The sequence below is a fragment of the Cervus elaphus genome, chromosome 30 (assembly GCF_910594005.1).
Source record: "Cervus elaphus chromosome 30, mCerEla1.1, whole genome shotgun sequence".
In the NCBI taxonomy this organism is placed as follows: Eukaryota; Metazoa; Chordata; class Mammalia; order Artiodactyla; family Cervidae; genus Cervus; species Cervus elaphus.
Window position 1 is genome coordinate 31,746,405 of NC_057844.1, and position 15,233 is coordinate 31,761,637.

General features: G+C 40.2%; 1 long non-coding RNA gene across 7 annotated transcripts in view; it reads left to right on the forward strand.

Annotated features, from left to right (window-relative positions):
* Positions 1–15,016, forward strand: part of LOC122686750 — a 24,230-nt gene extending 9,214 nt beyond the window's left edge. For 2 of the 7 annotated variants that reach the window (XR_006338889.1, XR_006338883.1), the window contains exons 2-4: positions 1,839–1,987; positions 2,984–3,197; positions 4,249–4,530. This is a non-coding gene — a long non-coding RNA (uncharacterized LOC122686750). Of the gene's footprint in view, positions 1–1,838; positions 1,988–2,983; positions 3,198–4,248; positions 4,531–6,456; positions 6,547–10,659; positions 11,095–11,303; positions 11,519–12,685 lie in introns of those variants that run through there. The other 5 variants (XR_006338887.1, XR_006338884.1, XR_006338885.1 and 2 more) reach the window with 4 other exon arrangements.
* Positions 15,017–15,233: the final 217 nt, after the last annotated feature.

Genomic DNA, 15,233 nt, shown 5'->3' on the forward strand with positions numbered 1-15,233 from the left:
ATTTAGTAAGGTGTGTAACTAATCAAATGTGTAATTTAATGTCTTCAGTTAGTGTTTTACCCTCTTGAACAAAGTACAGACCTTTGAATGCCTTATTCCTATTGCCTCCTTCCTACTTATATGCCATTTTTTTTCTACTAGCATTTTGATTCTGTATTACTTCCAAACCCTATAATTAAGGCGTCATTGTTATTTAACACAGTAATTTTATAGGTTTATCCATGTATTCATCATTTTCTTCATTGTTTGGGATCTCTCACCTTCTTTCTGCTATGAGTTTTCTTCATCCTAAAGTATATCCTGTAGAAGTTTCTCTGAGTGATAGTTAACACTCATTTTGTAGTCTGTCTGAAAATGTTTTTATTCCACCATCATTCTTGAAAGATTGTTGGTTATAGAAAATTCGGTTGTCAATTACTTTCTCTCTGCATTTTGAAGGTACTATTCCAGTGCTTTCTGAAATCCATGTTGCTTTTGATAAGTGTGCCCAAAGTCTGTTTTTCTTCTGTAAATAATCTATTTCTCCCTCTGCTTTTAAGATTTTTTCTTTGTCTTTTGACCACAGAGTACCTTGATATGAATGTGCCTTTTTATTTATCATGCCTTGAATTTGTTGGGCATATTTCTGTGATAAAACGGGGGTTGTTGTTGTCATTGTTCAGTCACTAAGTCATGTCCAACTCTTTGTAGCCTCATGGACTGCAGCATGCCGGGCTTCCCTGTCCTTCACTGTCTCCTGGAGTTTGCTCAAACAGGGATGACACTCTTTTAAAAAAGTCACATTTACCCTGACCTGTCCTTCCTCCCTCAGCTACCACCTCATTTGAACACAGTTATGAGATCTGGACCTGTGAGAATCATCTTGAAATCATGAGATTACAAACAGAAGAATGGAAAAGTAGAAGAGAAAGAATCTAAGCCCTTAATAACCTCACTGAGCACTGAATTGCCTACTTCTAGGCTTCATGCTTGGAGAAGGAAGTGTCAACCCACTACAGTATTCTTGCCTGGGAAATACCCTGGACAGAAGAGCCTGGCAGGCTACAGTCCATGGGGTTGCAAGAGTCAGACACGAGTTGGTCACTAAATCACCACCACCACCAGGCTTCTTGTATAGGAAGAAAATAATTGCCTTTTTGCTTAATGTATAGCAATGTATAGCAATGCTTATTCTTTAGTCAGGTACTCAATTGCATCCAAAATTAATCTTAATCGAAACATGATCCTTTATTTCTCTGTAAAGTGCAACAAGCACTGTAACAGAGTAAGTGCTCAGTAATATTTCAAACAACTACTGGTCATATTGAATCATGTATGTGAAGAAATCTGTTTGTCTTTGAAAATATTGATAAATTTGATTTAAGTATTTTCTTTTTAATCAAAACCTGTAGCTGACCTGCAGATCAATTTTTAAAAAGACAAACTAATATCAAATACCTACTAAAAGTACCAGACAGTGTTTCTTCTACTACACCATAGGTTGTCAGACTTAGCTGGACAAGTACCACAAGGGAAGCCTAGTGTGCTGCTGTCCATAAGGTTGCAAAGAGTCAGACACAACTGAGCAACTGAACTGAACTGAACTCTGGTTCCTAATTCTTAGGAACCAGAAATGCAGTCAAACACATGAGACATACATGCTGCTTGAGTCATTATGTTTGAGATATATCGTTCATTCTTAGGAAGGAGGAGGCAAAAGAAATGAAAATCAAGGTAATCAGAAAGTCTGGCCTGAAGGAGTTGCAAGTGTAAGTGGGAAAGAAGAGGAAGGAGAGAGTGAGATAGGGAATGATAGATCAAAACAGCTCATTCTCTTTACTCTTCTGTCTTCCAACAAGCTCAGCTGTCTTTTAAAAAGAAGACATGTCTTAAGAAGGAGCAATCTGCAAGCCAGCCAGAAGCAGAGACGCCATTGATTGACCTGTGGAAAGCGCTCCTGTTAATCCACTGCTAGATGCATTCTAAGAATGCCAACTGCATTATTCAGGTGTGGCTTTCTGGGACGGGACGTGATCTTGTGCTGCACGAGGACACACAGAGCCTACAATCTGGGGAAGCTCTGAAAGTGTGTTCTTAACCTCTCTTCCCTATCACATAGACATTTTCTCACAGCTCCTAAAGAGCTGGGCTACTGTACTACAAAGGGCTTCCCTGGTGGCTCAGTGGTAAAGAATCTCCCTGCCAGTGCAGGAGATGCAGGTTCCATCTCTGGTCTGGGGAGATCCTCTGGAGAATGAAATGACAATCCACTCCAGTATTCTTGCCTGGGAATTTCCATGGACAGAGGAGCCTGGTGAGCTATAGTCCATGGGGTTGCAAAGAGTCAGACACAACTTAGCGACTAAATAACAACTTCACTGCAAAAACTCAAATATGCTTGAAAAGCTTGTTTCTTTAGTTGATTGATCCCAGGTTTTCACCTCATTCAGTGTAGGGAATCCCATTTCAGGTTCTGTGTAGGAAGAATCGTTTCAGTGCTCAGGGCAGTCACCCTGAGCCAGTACTGAGGTAGACTGAGTAGACTCAGTCATATTTGTATCATGAAGATAGGGAGATGCAGGCAGCTGCAGTCTGGCTTGGGTTTGAGAGCTGGTTCTCCAGTTGACAAGAGTCCCTCCCATCCCCACGACAAATGTGTGAATGCCAGAATTCCCCAGTCTACCCACCTCATTCCCCTGATTGACATAGCCCAGTCTCCTTAATGGGTCAGAATGTCACACACATTTTTAAACAATCAAAATGGTCATATCTTAAAATAGGAGAAAGAGAAGCCTTGAATGCTTCCCAAGCAACCATTTCTGTCCCTCAGATGGTTGCAGCCTGACCTACCGGGGAGGAGAGTGGATGCTACTGGGGCATTTGAATTTCCTTCTATTTCTACTATATCCCAATCATTAAAATGGGGGATCTCCACAGAGTTAAAGGTTATTTTACACAGGAAGCACATTCAGTATTAGTACAACAAATGTTTTCCTTTCTCCAGCCATGGAAGAACTCCACTCGGAGGGAGTCGTGATAAATCAGAGCATCAGCCCTTTCCGCTTGGACACCAATAAGTCCTGCACTTCAAAATTGCTGACCTAAAAAGGATGCTCAAGAAGGAGCAAGTTTTTTTTTTTTTTTTTTTCCTTGTAAAGAAAGCAACACCAGAAGCAGTGTGACTTCCTTGTTCACTTAGATGCATGCAAAAAAGAAAAGTGAGTCACTCTTGAGTTTCTAACTTTAGTTTATAGAAACAAAGCACTGAATCATGTAACTTATCAGGGAAGACCTAGATACAGTTTTCTCTAGATAATGTTCGTATTGAAAGAGTCTGAAATTCTATTTTTGTGGTAGAGTTACGGGATTGGGGCTACAAGTGTCTACTCATCAGTAATTTTGCAGCTGAGGATGTGACTATAAAAAACATTCCAAAAAAAAAAAAACATTCCAGTAGAGATACAGCAGGGCCCACAGAGCCATCTAACGTCATTGAGTCAGCCACACTTAGGCTAGAACTTCTCTGAATCCAGAATTGAAAAGGAGCTGCGGGATCAGCATTAGGAAAAGCACTGTGGACTCAGTCCAGATATTCATGTTCGTCATGCTGTGGATAAAATGAAGGGTTTAGAAAATCACTTATTCAGTCATTTGCAAACTTTAAGAGAAGCCTTTATTTGATAGGATCCAAGCTCAAGTCTTTCTGCAAACCAAAATAACTCTTGGAAACCTGACATAACAATTAGCCTACCCCAAATAATGAGTCTTATTTCCTCCCTTTTAAAAGTACTAGCCCCCTGCCCTGTCTTCAGTACTTTTAAAACTTGCTTTTATTATCTCTCATACATACGATCTACCTTTCCAGTTCTGATGCATTTGTAGTTATTAGGTGTCAACCAGCAATCAAGCAATTATTGGTAACAATACCATGAAATAATTTTTAAAAAACTGTAACAACCGCGCTTCCTCACTTCACCATTCTGCCATACTGCCGCCCATTAAAGTAAACTAAGCAAAACAAAGTAATTTGCTGATTCAGTGCATTCCTAAACCATGATTGGGGGAGTATCTGATGTTTGGAATATTTGCATTATGCTTCTCCCAACCGTGAGAGGATTTGTTTTCTGTAAGATTTCCTGGAGTCCTGGGATAGTTATTGCACACTGCAGTTAAGTTCAGTCCCGTGTAGGGTTCTGAAGAATGACTGAACCACCACCAACAAAAAAACCTTCTTCAGCATGAATATTCTGTCCTGTCTGCATTTGTCAGGTTCACTGTCTTTGCTTCAGGACCTTCTTCCTTCTACCCTCACAGCGTGTGCCTGTGGACTGCCTGCTGAGGAACATCCTACTGAGAACTTCCAGATCATTCAGTGAGATGGTAGCAGAAAGGAACCAAGGTGAAAAGAGAGGGGTGGTGTGGGGAACTTCCCTGGCGATCCAGTGGTTAAGACTCTTGTTCCACTGCAACAGGTGTGGGTTTGATCCCTGGTTGACTGAATGGCATGGCCAAAAAGCAAAAATAAAAAAAGATGATGTGAGATTCCCTCAACCTTCTGGTAATTGATTTGGCTTCTGGTAATTGATTTAGGATCTTGGATACATATCCTTCCTTAAAACAGTTCCCACATAATGCCAGACCATGTGTTGAGACCTCTACCTGTGTTTAAACCTTTCAAATTAAACATTATTAATAATTGCCATTTTGCAAATGAGCAAATTAAGACTTAGAAACCTTCACTGCACTGACTGTCATAAGTCAGTGACAGAATCAGGTTCTAGAGCTCAAGCTCAGCATTTTGCTATACTTCCTGGGTAGAAAATTCAGCCACAGTGCCCTTAAAAAACCCCAGAAATCACAATCTAGCCACATGCAAAATAAGTATTGGTTGAAAGTTTTCATAAAAAGTAGCAAAGATTTTAAAGCTGTTTGGAGGGAACACAGGAGACAAATGAAAAGAACTATCATTTCTCTTTGAGTGGTATATATGCAGCATTTAGTAGGGCTCACCTAATAGCAGACTGGGAACAACCAGATATTGCACCATCTAAGGTTGCTTTGGCTGATTACAGTGGCCTCATAGAAGGAGGGACCACCATTACACAAACCCACCTCTTACAGGCCACCACCAAGTGAACTGAATGTATTTCCATCTCATCCTGTTCTCACTTGTCAGTCCACAAATGACTTAGCTAGTATCACTGACTTAAAACCCAAATCTGAAGGTACTTAGAGGAAAAAAAGACATTCATGCTCTAAAGCCCATTTCTTCCCTCTTTTATTGAACCTAGCATTAAAATCGGCAATATAAGAGGTGCATTGCCCTCGGAAGCACTGCATTCCATGATGGTCATAGAAGCCTATGCAGTACCTCCTCAGTGCTGCAATGATGACATATGGCCACACACACACACAAAAGGAAAGCTCAAAAGATGGTCTTTCCCCAAAACTTCTAAATAAGATTGAAAGACATGCCCCCCCAAATGCCATTCCCTTGATTCATGTACTGTCTTCAATCAAATCTCAGCATTCCATTCTAAACACGAAGAATATATTTTTAGTGTCAATAAGTAAAGTTCCCAGCTCTCAATGTGAGGGGTGGGAGGCCTTTATCTTGGTGGGGGTTGGGCAGTGGATACCTCCTAGCCTCCTTCAAATAGCCACCAAATCCCTTAAAGTGAAAGTACTGGTTACTTAAGCAAATAAAACAAACAGCAATCCTTTGATCTTTAGGAAGCTCTTTCTTGTTAAGGTAACATTCTGTCTGACTTTTATGTTTCAGCATTCATTGTATATTTAATTATTTTTAAAAGTTTTGTTTTAAATGATTACACTTTTTTCATTAGTTAAGATAAACACAGGCATGCTTTGTTAAAGATTAAAAATAAATCTCACACGAAACTGCAAAGTTGGCAAAGCTAATACCACATGGGGTCGGTATGTTCCAAAACACGATTCTCACGGGGCCCCTCTGAACACACTGAATTAGAATTTTTGTTCTGAAAAGTTTCAGGAAGCCCCTGACTCTAACCCACCCTTTCCTGAAACTGGTGAAAGTATGAAAAAAAAATTACCACTCAAGTGAAAAAAGAAGAGTCTCAACACTTTAGGGAGGCATGTTTTGTCTTTCTTTTAACTTGTTACTGTGTTCAAAAATACCTTGTGATAGCTTTCAGACAGGGAACACACTGGGATAGCACTATTAAAAGAAGGATGTTTTCATCCTTCAATGGGTACATTATCAAATGACTGCTTTTAATTCAATCTAAGAGTAATTACTAGATCTTACTACACTGGAAACATCACTCATCCCTATTTGAGTTTGATTGTAACTTTTTATAAGTAAAGGTTCCCTTTTGGAAATAGTAAAATTGAGATAGAGACAGGTTTTCCTTGCCACCTAATTTTTCAGGCTTATTCCCCAGAATCTTTGACTGTTCACTTCCTCTTCCATTTTATTCTTTCTTTTTATTCCAGTACATCTCTTCTTTCGATTGGGAGAGTCGAATCCATTATGGATTGCAGACCAGGACGGCTGAGATGCTAATGCAGTTCTCAGGGCAGATGGTAGGTGGCGTTGAAAAGCCGTGCCTCAGTCAGCCATCCTTGCTGGAAGTCACATCAGAAGTGTGAGCAGTCTGATGTAATGCGACAGGAGAGAGACAGACGGGGGGAGCCAGAAATCGTGGGTGTCTACTCCTCCCTTAGACACCCATGCTTATGACTAGGATCCCTCTTACTTACTTTCAAATGGAAAACTATTCTACCCCAGTTGAAGAAATTCAATATTCAGATCCAGTGAACACTTTGCAGAAGGTGTTTTTTTACTTTCTCAATGCCCACGATGTTCCAGCTTCTAACGTGCCATTGTTGTTTGCTAAAACTAAACAAAGATGTACACGTGTGAATTCAATAACATGTTTAAAAAGTTTAGAATTACATGAGTCCTTTATAAATCTATCCTAGCCTCAGATTCCTGGAAGGAAATATTTTCCATAGGGAATAACGAATATAAAGGTTTTCTAGGGTTTCTCTAAGAGAAAAGTTAGGAAGAGCATTGCCCAAAGATGTCAAGTGCAGCTAGAACTATGGAACTCAGCTCGGAGTGGAATGCGATAAGCCATCAGAAAGGAATGTGATCTGGGTTTGCTGGAATGAAGTGGGGTTTATTAGTTATTCTTTCCCAGGACCAAAAATTGACAATTGGTTGGCCTAGATGAAATTGTTGCTATTTGGACAGGCTTGTGGGAATTAAGAGAAAGACTTAGAAAGCTAGAAGTCAAGTACATTATTGTTCTGGCATTGGGCCACTGCAGTCTGTGAAAAATAGAACTAAAAGCAAATTAATTGAGGGTTAAATCTTCATAAAAACTAAAATTATATAATCTTGGAATTAGAGATCATGTGTTCTAACCTCTCTCCGAAAACAAATATCCCCAGAAGAACATCTTTGAAAGACGACCTTCAAGACATTTTCTGGGACACTTTGAAGAAAGAGTTCTAATGGCTTTTCAGAATACCCCACTCCATTCCCGAACCCCTGATTTTAGCACTTGAACCATGGTGAGGAGCCTGGAACACACAAACATATTCTTGGAGGGCTACGAGTTCTAAGTGAGATGTGCAAATTTTTGTCTTTTCATTTGGACAACAACTGAAAGAATTAATATGTAAACGTGCTATAGTGACCATTTTTTTCTACTTAGTAAACTTTCTGTTTATGATCAGTTTTAGGTTTATAGGGAAATTGACTGAAAAGTATAGATGTACCTTATACCCCCTGACGCCTCCACCTCCAGTTTCCATATGACTGATATCTTACATTAGTGTAGCACGTTTGTTGAGCCAAGATCAGTGCATTATTATTAATTAAAGTCCATACTTTGTACTAGGGTTTGTTCTTTGTGTTTTACATTCTAGAGGTTTTATTTTTTAATTTATTGAGGTATAATTGATTTACAGTTGATTTAATTTCTGCTCTACAGTGATATGATTCAGTTATACATGTATGCACATTTTTTTCACATTCTTTTCCATTAGGTTTATCATAGGATATTGACTGCAGTTCCCTGTGCTATACAGAAGGACCTTGTTGTTTATCTATTCTACATATAATAGTTTGCATCTGCTAATCCCAGACTCCCAATCCATCCCTCCCTGAAGCCTAGGGTGTTTGACAAATGCAAGGATCACTTTTTACCGGAGGACCACCAGAGATATTTTCAGTAGTACTTTCATTTATGTGTTATGAGACTAGTTCAACTTTCTTTGGGACTAATAAGTAAAGAACAGACCTGGACTGAACAGGCAACAAGTGTTGTTAATTTTAGTGAAGAAAAGTGACAGCATGCCTCACTAATGGAGGTTTGTCTGTGGTTCAGAAAAAGAAATATGTTTTGTTTGAGTCATCGCAAATTATGCAGTGACTTACACCTCCAAGATAAAAACCATCATTGGTACCATATTCATGTCCTGAAGGGTGATTTTGTTTCAGCAAACAACATCATCTCTCACATTAAAATAAGGCTATTTCAGTATTGCTCACATTGTAGTTTTTTTGCATTTAACTACATTTGTAAATGTAGTTCGTTAATTTAATTTGTGAATTTGTTTAACTGTAAGTATAAGGACTTAAACCTAGTTATATGCCCATAATTAAGAAATGCTATAGAGAAAATAGCTTTCCTGGTAGCTCAACATCCACCTGCAATGCAGGAGATGCTGCTTCAATTTCTGGGTTGGGAAGATCCTCTGGAGAAAGAATAGGCTACCCATTCCAATATTCTTGGACTTCCCTGTGGCTCAGCTGGTAAAGAATCTGCCTGCAATGTGGGAGACCTGGGTTCGATCCCTGGATTGGGAAGATCCCCTGGAGAAGGGAAAGGCTACCCACTCCAGTGTTCTGGCCTGGAGAATTCCATGGACTGTATAGTCCATGGGGTCACAGAGTCAGACATGACTGAGTGACTTTCACTTTCATAGAGAAAATACTTGCAAATACTATGACTGTTAAGAGGTTAATATAAAAAATATATGAACACCTCATCCAACTTAGTATCAAAAAAACAACCCAATTAAAAAGCAGGCAGAAGACCTGTATAAATGTTTTTCCAAAGAAGACATACAGATGGCCAATAGCCACATAAAAAAATGCTCAATATCGCTAGTCACCAGGGAAATGCAAATTAAAACCACAATGAGATACCACCTCACACCTGTCAGAGTAGCTGTCATCAAAAAGACCAAAAATAACAAATATTGGCAAGGATGTGGAGAAACAGGAACATTTGTATAGTGTTGGTGGGAATGTAAATTGGTGTAGTCACTATGGAAGATAGTAAGGGGGTTCCTCAAAAAAATAAAAATAGAACTACTATATGATCCAGCAATTTCATCCCTGGGTATATACTTAAAGAAAATGAAAACACTTAATTTGAAAAGATACATGCTCCCCAGTGTTCATAGCAGCACTGTTTATAGCAGCCAAGATATGAAGGCAACCTAAATTTCCATCAACAGATGAATGAAGATGTGGTATGTTTGTATCTACAATGGAATGTTACTTAACCATTTAAAAAGAGAATGAAATTCTGCCATTGCAACAACATGAATGGATATAGAGAGTATAATGTTTAGTGAAATAAGTCAAGGAAAGGCAAGTACTCTGTTATTGCTTATATGTGGAAACTAAAAAGTAAATGTATATACCCAAATAGAAATAGACTCACAGATACAGAGTGAACTAGTGGTTACTAATGGGGAAAGAGAAGAGCAGGAAGGGGCAAGATAAGGGTATGAGATTAAGAGATACAAACTACTACATATAAAGTAGATAAACAAGAATACATTGTACAGCACAGAGAATTATTTTAGTTCTGCCAGCAGTCTAACCCACAAGCACAGCCCCTTCTTTTGTAATAACTAAATGGAGTATAATCTATAAAAATATCAAATCACTATGTTGTACATCTGAAACTAACATTGTAAATCAACTACACTTCAATAAAAAAGAAGAGAGACATTATAGAAAAAATATTTGTAAACCCTGGGGATTTGAAGAATGTTCTTTTCTGTATGAGGGTCTATACATAACTCAGTTTAAGAAGCTCTGCTCTAAGCATGCGCTCGTTTTTCCCCATGTGGTGCACAGGACTGCCTCCCTGTGGTTTGCACACACTGCTCCTGGTTCTGCCCATGGAAATCTAATCCTTTTCTACACAAACAGCCCTCTGAGTATTCAGATGTAACAATTGCCCAGTTTAAAGTTTTCTCTTTTATATTTCAAGAGGCAGAGAACAGGTTAATATAGACTGAGTATATGTCTAATCCCTGGGGGTCAATTTATACCTCTACCATCCTCCTTCCACTGATTGTATTGGGAGTGAGGCTAAAGACTTGCTTTCCTCATTTACCAGTCCTCTCAAGAGTGAAGGCAAGGTCAGCCTGACCTGATTTGTTCTTCGTGAATTCATGATGACTCTTAGGGTTTCTTCCTCAACTTATTCTCTGAATGCTTCTGGCTGTCTCCTGGGCAGATTAAGCTGAAGGGTTACAGTTTCTGTAATACAGCCTTCTCCAATTTGAACTCTGAGACAATATTTTCCTATAACCCACTGGTCACTGTTATCAAAGAGAACCAAGGATGGTTCTTCAAATAAAACCTCAAGTCATATCTTCCAGGACCATGGTTTGATGAGCCAGACCTAGGATGATGAATGAGCGGTGCTCACTGGAGAGCCTCATGTTGCTGACAACCAACAATTAAAGTTACTGCCTGAGTCTTTGATGCTCCAGCCAAAGTTGCTCCTGTAGAGGTCGGGGTCAAGGTAGCTGGAACCTAAAGACCCTGTGGACTTGGGAGTGGTGTCGGCCAGCTGCTAAGACAGAAAATAAGGACTCTTTGAAAAAGAGCCCATCCTTCTCGAATGAAGGATTGTGGTGCACCATGGACCAACAAGTGAGAGTCAACAAAACCTGAAGAAAAAGTACAAGTCAGTGACCTCAGGATCTGAGAGCAGGTTGGGATGAGGTTTGAGGAAGTTTCTCCAAGTAGGAAGTTGAGGAAAGAGCATGGAGAAGAAGAGTGTACTGAAGCACCACTGATACGGGTACCCGGTGAGTGTGTGTGTGTGTGTCTGTGTGTGTGTGCGTGAGTGCACACATGTACACGTGCACTTGCACTTTCCTGTGAGACAGAGGGAAGAACTAGAGAGAAGGCAGTTCTGCCAGCAGTCTAACCGATACAACCTAACCTTAACAGGGTGGGGAAAAAGGGATTAAGCATTCCTCCCTTTCAGTAACATGACTTTGATGTTCATAATCAGGCCCCTACGAGAAACTATGAATTTTGATCCTTCAAACCTGGAAGGTGACTCCTGTGGGACTTCTCAGTGGTGAGGAAGGTGATGCAGGAAGCCAGTGTCTCCACAGGACAGCCTTTGCTAATTCAAGCAGGCACATATTTGGATGGACTCCTGGTTACCTAAAGACAAACCTAGATATTCCTCATATGACAAAGGAGCATTGATATTGGAAATGAGCTGGGGTAAGTCTTCGTTTCAAGACTTACCTGTCATGTTATTCTGGAAAATTCACTTGGCTTCTCTGGGGCACAGTTTCTTCCTTGGTAAATGGGATGGTAATAGTATGCTTAGCCCCAGGGTGGTTGTGAGAATTAAATGTTGAAATATACATGAAGTACTTAAAGAGAGGCATATGGAAAATGTTACATCATGTGTGATTTAATTTTTTTTTTTTAACTTCACCTTTTCCTAATTTCCCTTGTGACTCAGATGGTAGGTAGAGAATCTGCCTGCAACGCGGGAGACATGGGTTCAATCCCTGGTTTGGGAAGATCCCATGGAGAAGGGAATGGCAACCCTCTCCAGTATTCTTGCCTGGGAGGTCCCATGGACAGAGAATCCTGGCGGACTACAGTCCATGGGGTTGCAAATAGTCGGATATGACTGAATGACCATCACTTTCCTAGCTTCAGAGGAAGCTAGGGAAGTGAGTATGTGGCTGAGGAGAAAGGAATTACTAGAGGTGGCTCCAGCCAATCAGGACTTTTCCTCTGGGGTTGTGTTGGGACTGCTTACCCCAAGAACAGGGCCTCTCCACCTGGTAGCTACAGAAAATCAGAGTAGTGCTAGTAAAGAAGCAGGGGAGGGTGGTGATGACTGTAGGAGAAGCTTCAGATGATATGGTGCCACACACCTTGACTTTCAGGTGAGACACTGAGATACGCATGCCTGCCCCAAGATGGCGCATCTACTTGGGGGCCAACCACAGCCAAATCTAGGTCTCGTTTCAGTGTTACTTGCCGGTACCAAAATGATTTAATAGCTTGTGTTTCCCACTATCACGGCCCCAGTACAATGTGTTAATAAATGAAATTTATAGACCTTAGACATCTTGAAGAAAAAGTACAGCTATCGCAAGAACACTAACAATTAAAGAGTCACTCTAAATAACAGTACATCTGATTTAGAGCATGTGCCACTGGGCTACTTGGTCGTGATTCTCTCAGCTGTCTTCATCTGAGGTGTTCTACTTGGCTTGTTTGACCAGAGAACTTCCAGTTTCTTTAAGAACACATATTTCCCCTGGTACACAGCTTCAGCTTTGAGAACTTGGATAAGTTAGCTATTTGTTGCCAACTCACTTGTTCCATTTTTCTTTTCTTTCTTCCTTTTTTATTTTTTAGCTGCACTGCACATGGGATCTTAGTTCCCTGACCAGGGATGGAACTCGTGCCCTCTACACTGGAAACTCAGCCTCTTAACTACTGGACTGCCAGAGACCCCCAGGGAAGTCCCTCACCTGTTCCATTTTGAAGCAATGTAATATCCACTATCAGAGGAGTAGATTATGATTCCATTATGAAATGTTATGTGGAAACTAATCTAAGGGTAAAGACTGTAGCAACAAGGAAGTCTAGGTAAGTGTCGTAATGAATGTCAAGTGAACAAAGCCATAGAGGAGACACTCTGGGTCCACCCATGTCTCTAAGGGTTTTCAGTTGTTCTAACCAATTTCCAGCTACCAGGCTGAACATCCCTGAATTGGGGAGCTATTCCCCCAAGCACCCCCGATTGTGGACATGCACATAGTTGAGAAATTACCTCCTCTTTTCCACCCCACACCAGTCCTTAAGCAGTGGCCATGGGCAGTCAATGTGTAAGTACCCTTCCTCCAGTACCCCTTTGAGCTGCATGTTTAGCACTATGTTCCCAAATTTCCTTGGGGATTAAGCTTCTATTGCTTGATAAGGGTGCTCTTTATTGTCTTCTCTCCTCCACTGTATGGATTCCCCATGCCCCCAGTGGTATTGTCTGCACGCCTCAAATAAACTACCTTTGCATGACTACTTTGTCTCAAGATCTGCAGCACAGGGAATTGTAGACACATCCCTGTTTGTCCCTATAGATGATGTGTGCACACACAGGCCAGGAGGAAAAGGAAAAACAACAATGGCAGAGGTTTGACTGAGGATGGTGAGAGTATGTTAGATTTTTTTTCCTTCTGTTTTCTAAACTTTATGTCCAGTTGTTATATGAGTGTAAACATTTTTTGTTTCTTATTTTTAAACAATATAAGAACATCTGTGTGCCTCAAATTCCCATGCCCAGAAAGGTTGCAAACAGACATGAGAAATAGCTGTTAAGGAAATGGGTTGCCCACAGCATGGTCTATTGTAAGGAATGCAGGAGTGATAGCACAGGGGCCAGTGAGGTTTCTGAAGCCAGAGCATGACCTTGTAGAAACCAGACCTCAGTCTGGTCCACAGGTAACATCTCCAAGAAGTCAAGGTTTACCTTGTTTAGTGCCCAAAAGTACAGCAGCGTCTGTTTTTTTCAAAGAGCAAACTGGATAAATGCAAACATATTGCATTCCTTTTTTTTTTTCTCTAAATTCCAAATAACTAAGCATTCTCTTTGGAAAGTTTCTTCACCGGTAAGCAAAATCATTTGTGTTTTAAAATTGTGGTCTGTAGTTTATATGATCAACTTTTATTTTACTGAGCTGTCTTCCATGTAAAACCTATTTTTAACCTGAAGAGGTGCCTCTAGATACATAACAGCAGACTGTAGAGGTGAACATTTTATTTTATTTTCCCACCATTTTCTTCTTTAAAACTTCTGATGGGGAAAAAAAAAAAAACCACACAGGCATGTGCAGTTGATTCTGTCGTAAAGGGAATTTAGGCCCCAAACCAAGAGCTAAAGGGATTGTAAGGTGTAAAGCCAAACTATTTGGACATGTCATCTCTGAGATAAATATTGTACCCAACAATTTTTTTTGAAATGGGGAGGAGTGGATAACTGCTGGATTCAGGAGGGTAAGTGATTTTATTTGAAAGGCTAATTAAGTCAACGTACTAGTTTTTCTTCTCCTATAGACAAAGTGAGGGTGGGGTAAAATGAGGAAGGAAAATGTGCCCTTTACCTCCTGTTAGCTCTTTCTCATGGGAAGGCCAATAGAAGCTGTAGAACATGCTTTAGAGCTAAAGATCTAGGTTCAGATACTGGCTCAGCCACTTACTGGCTGGGAGGTCTTTGGTGAGTTCTTTAACTTCTCTGTGCCTCTATTTCTTCCTCTGTAAAATCGATATCACACCCAGGAGAAACACACCTTCATAAGAGCAAGGAAAGGAAAGGCAACAGAAATGCCAGTCAATGGAAGTATGTATGGAAAAAAATCACACAGCCAGGAAAATGAATGAAGCTCAGCCACTTGTGAAAGCATGGATGAACCTAAGGAATGTGATGCTTGGTGAACAAAAGCCTGCCACCCTTTGCATCAAGTCCAAATCTAACGAAAGCTGAGCAATCAAGCATTTGGGCATACAGTGGAAACAAACAAGAAAATGCAAAATTCAGGATAGTGGGGTTGTGTGTGGGGCAGGCAAGAGAATGGATTGGGAGGAGCACAGAGAAGGACACAAGTTACTGTTCATGTTTTGGTTCGTGGGTTGGGCGGTAAGTTTACTGGCAAGTTTATTTTGTTATTTAAAATATGAATAAATGAATAAAAGATGAGCAGAAGAGGGCCAAGCCTGGAACGACAGTGTGTCCTGAACCAATTAACCCAGTTACAATGAACCCAATTCTAGTACATTTGAAATGGCAACAAAAAGAAAAAGGAATAGACAAAATAGTATCTACTTTATGGAGTTGCGATAAGAATTAAATGAGAAAATACATGCCACATACTTAACGTAACTGCCTAGAAAAGAGTACATTTAAAAAAAA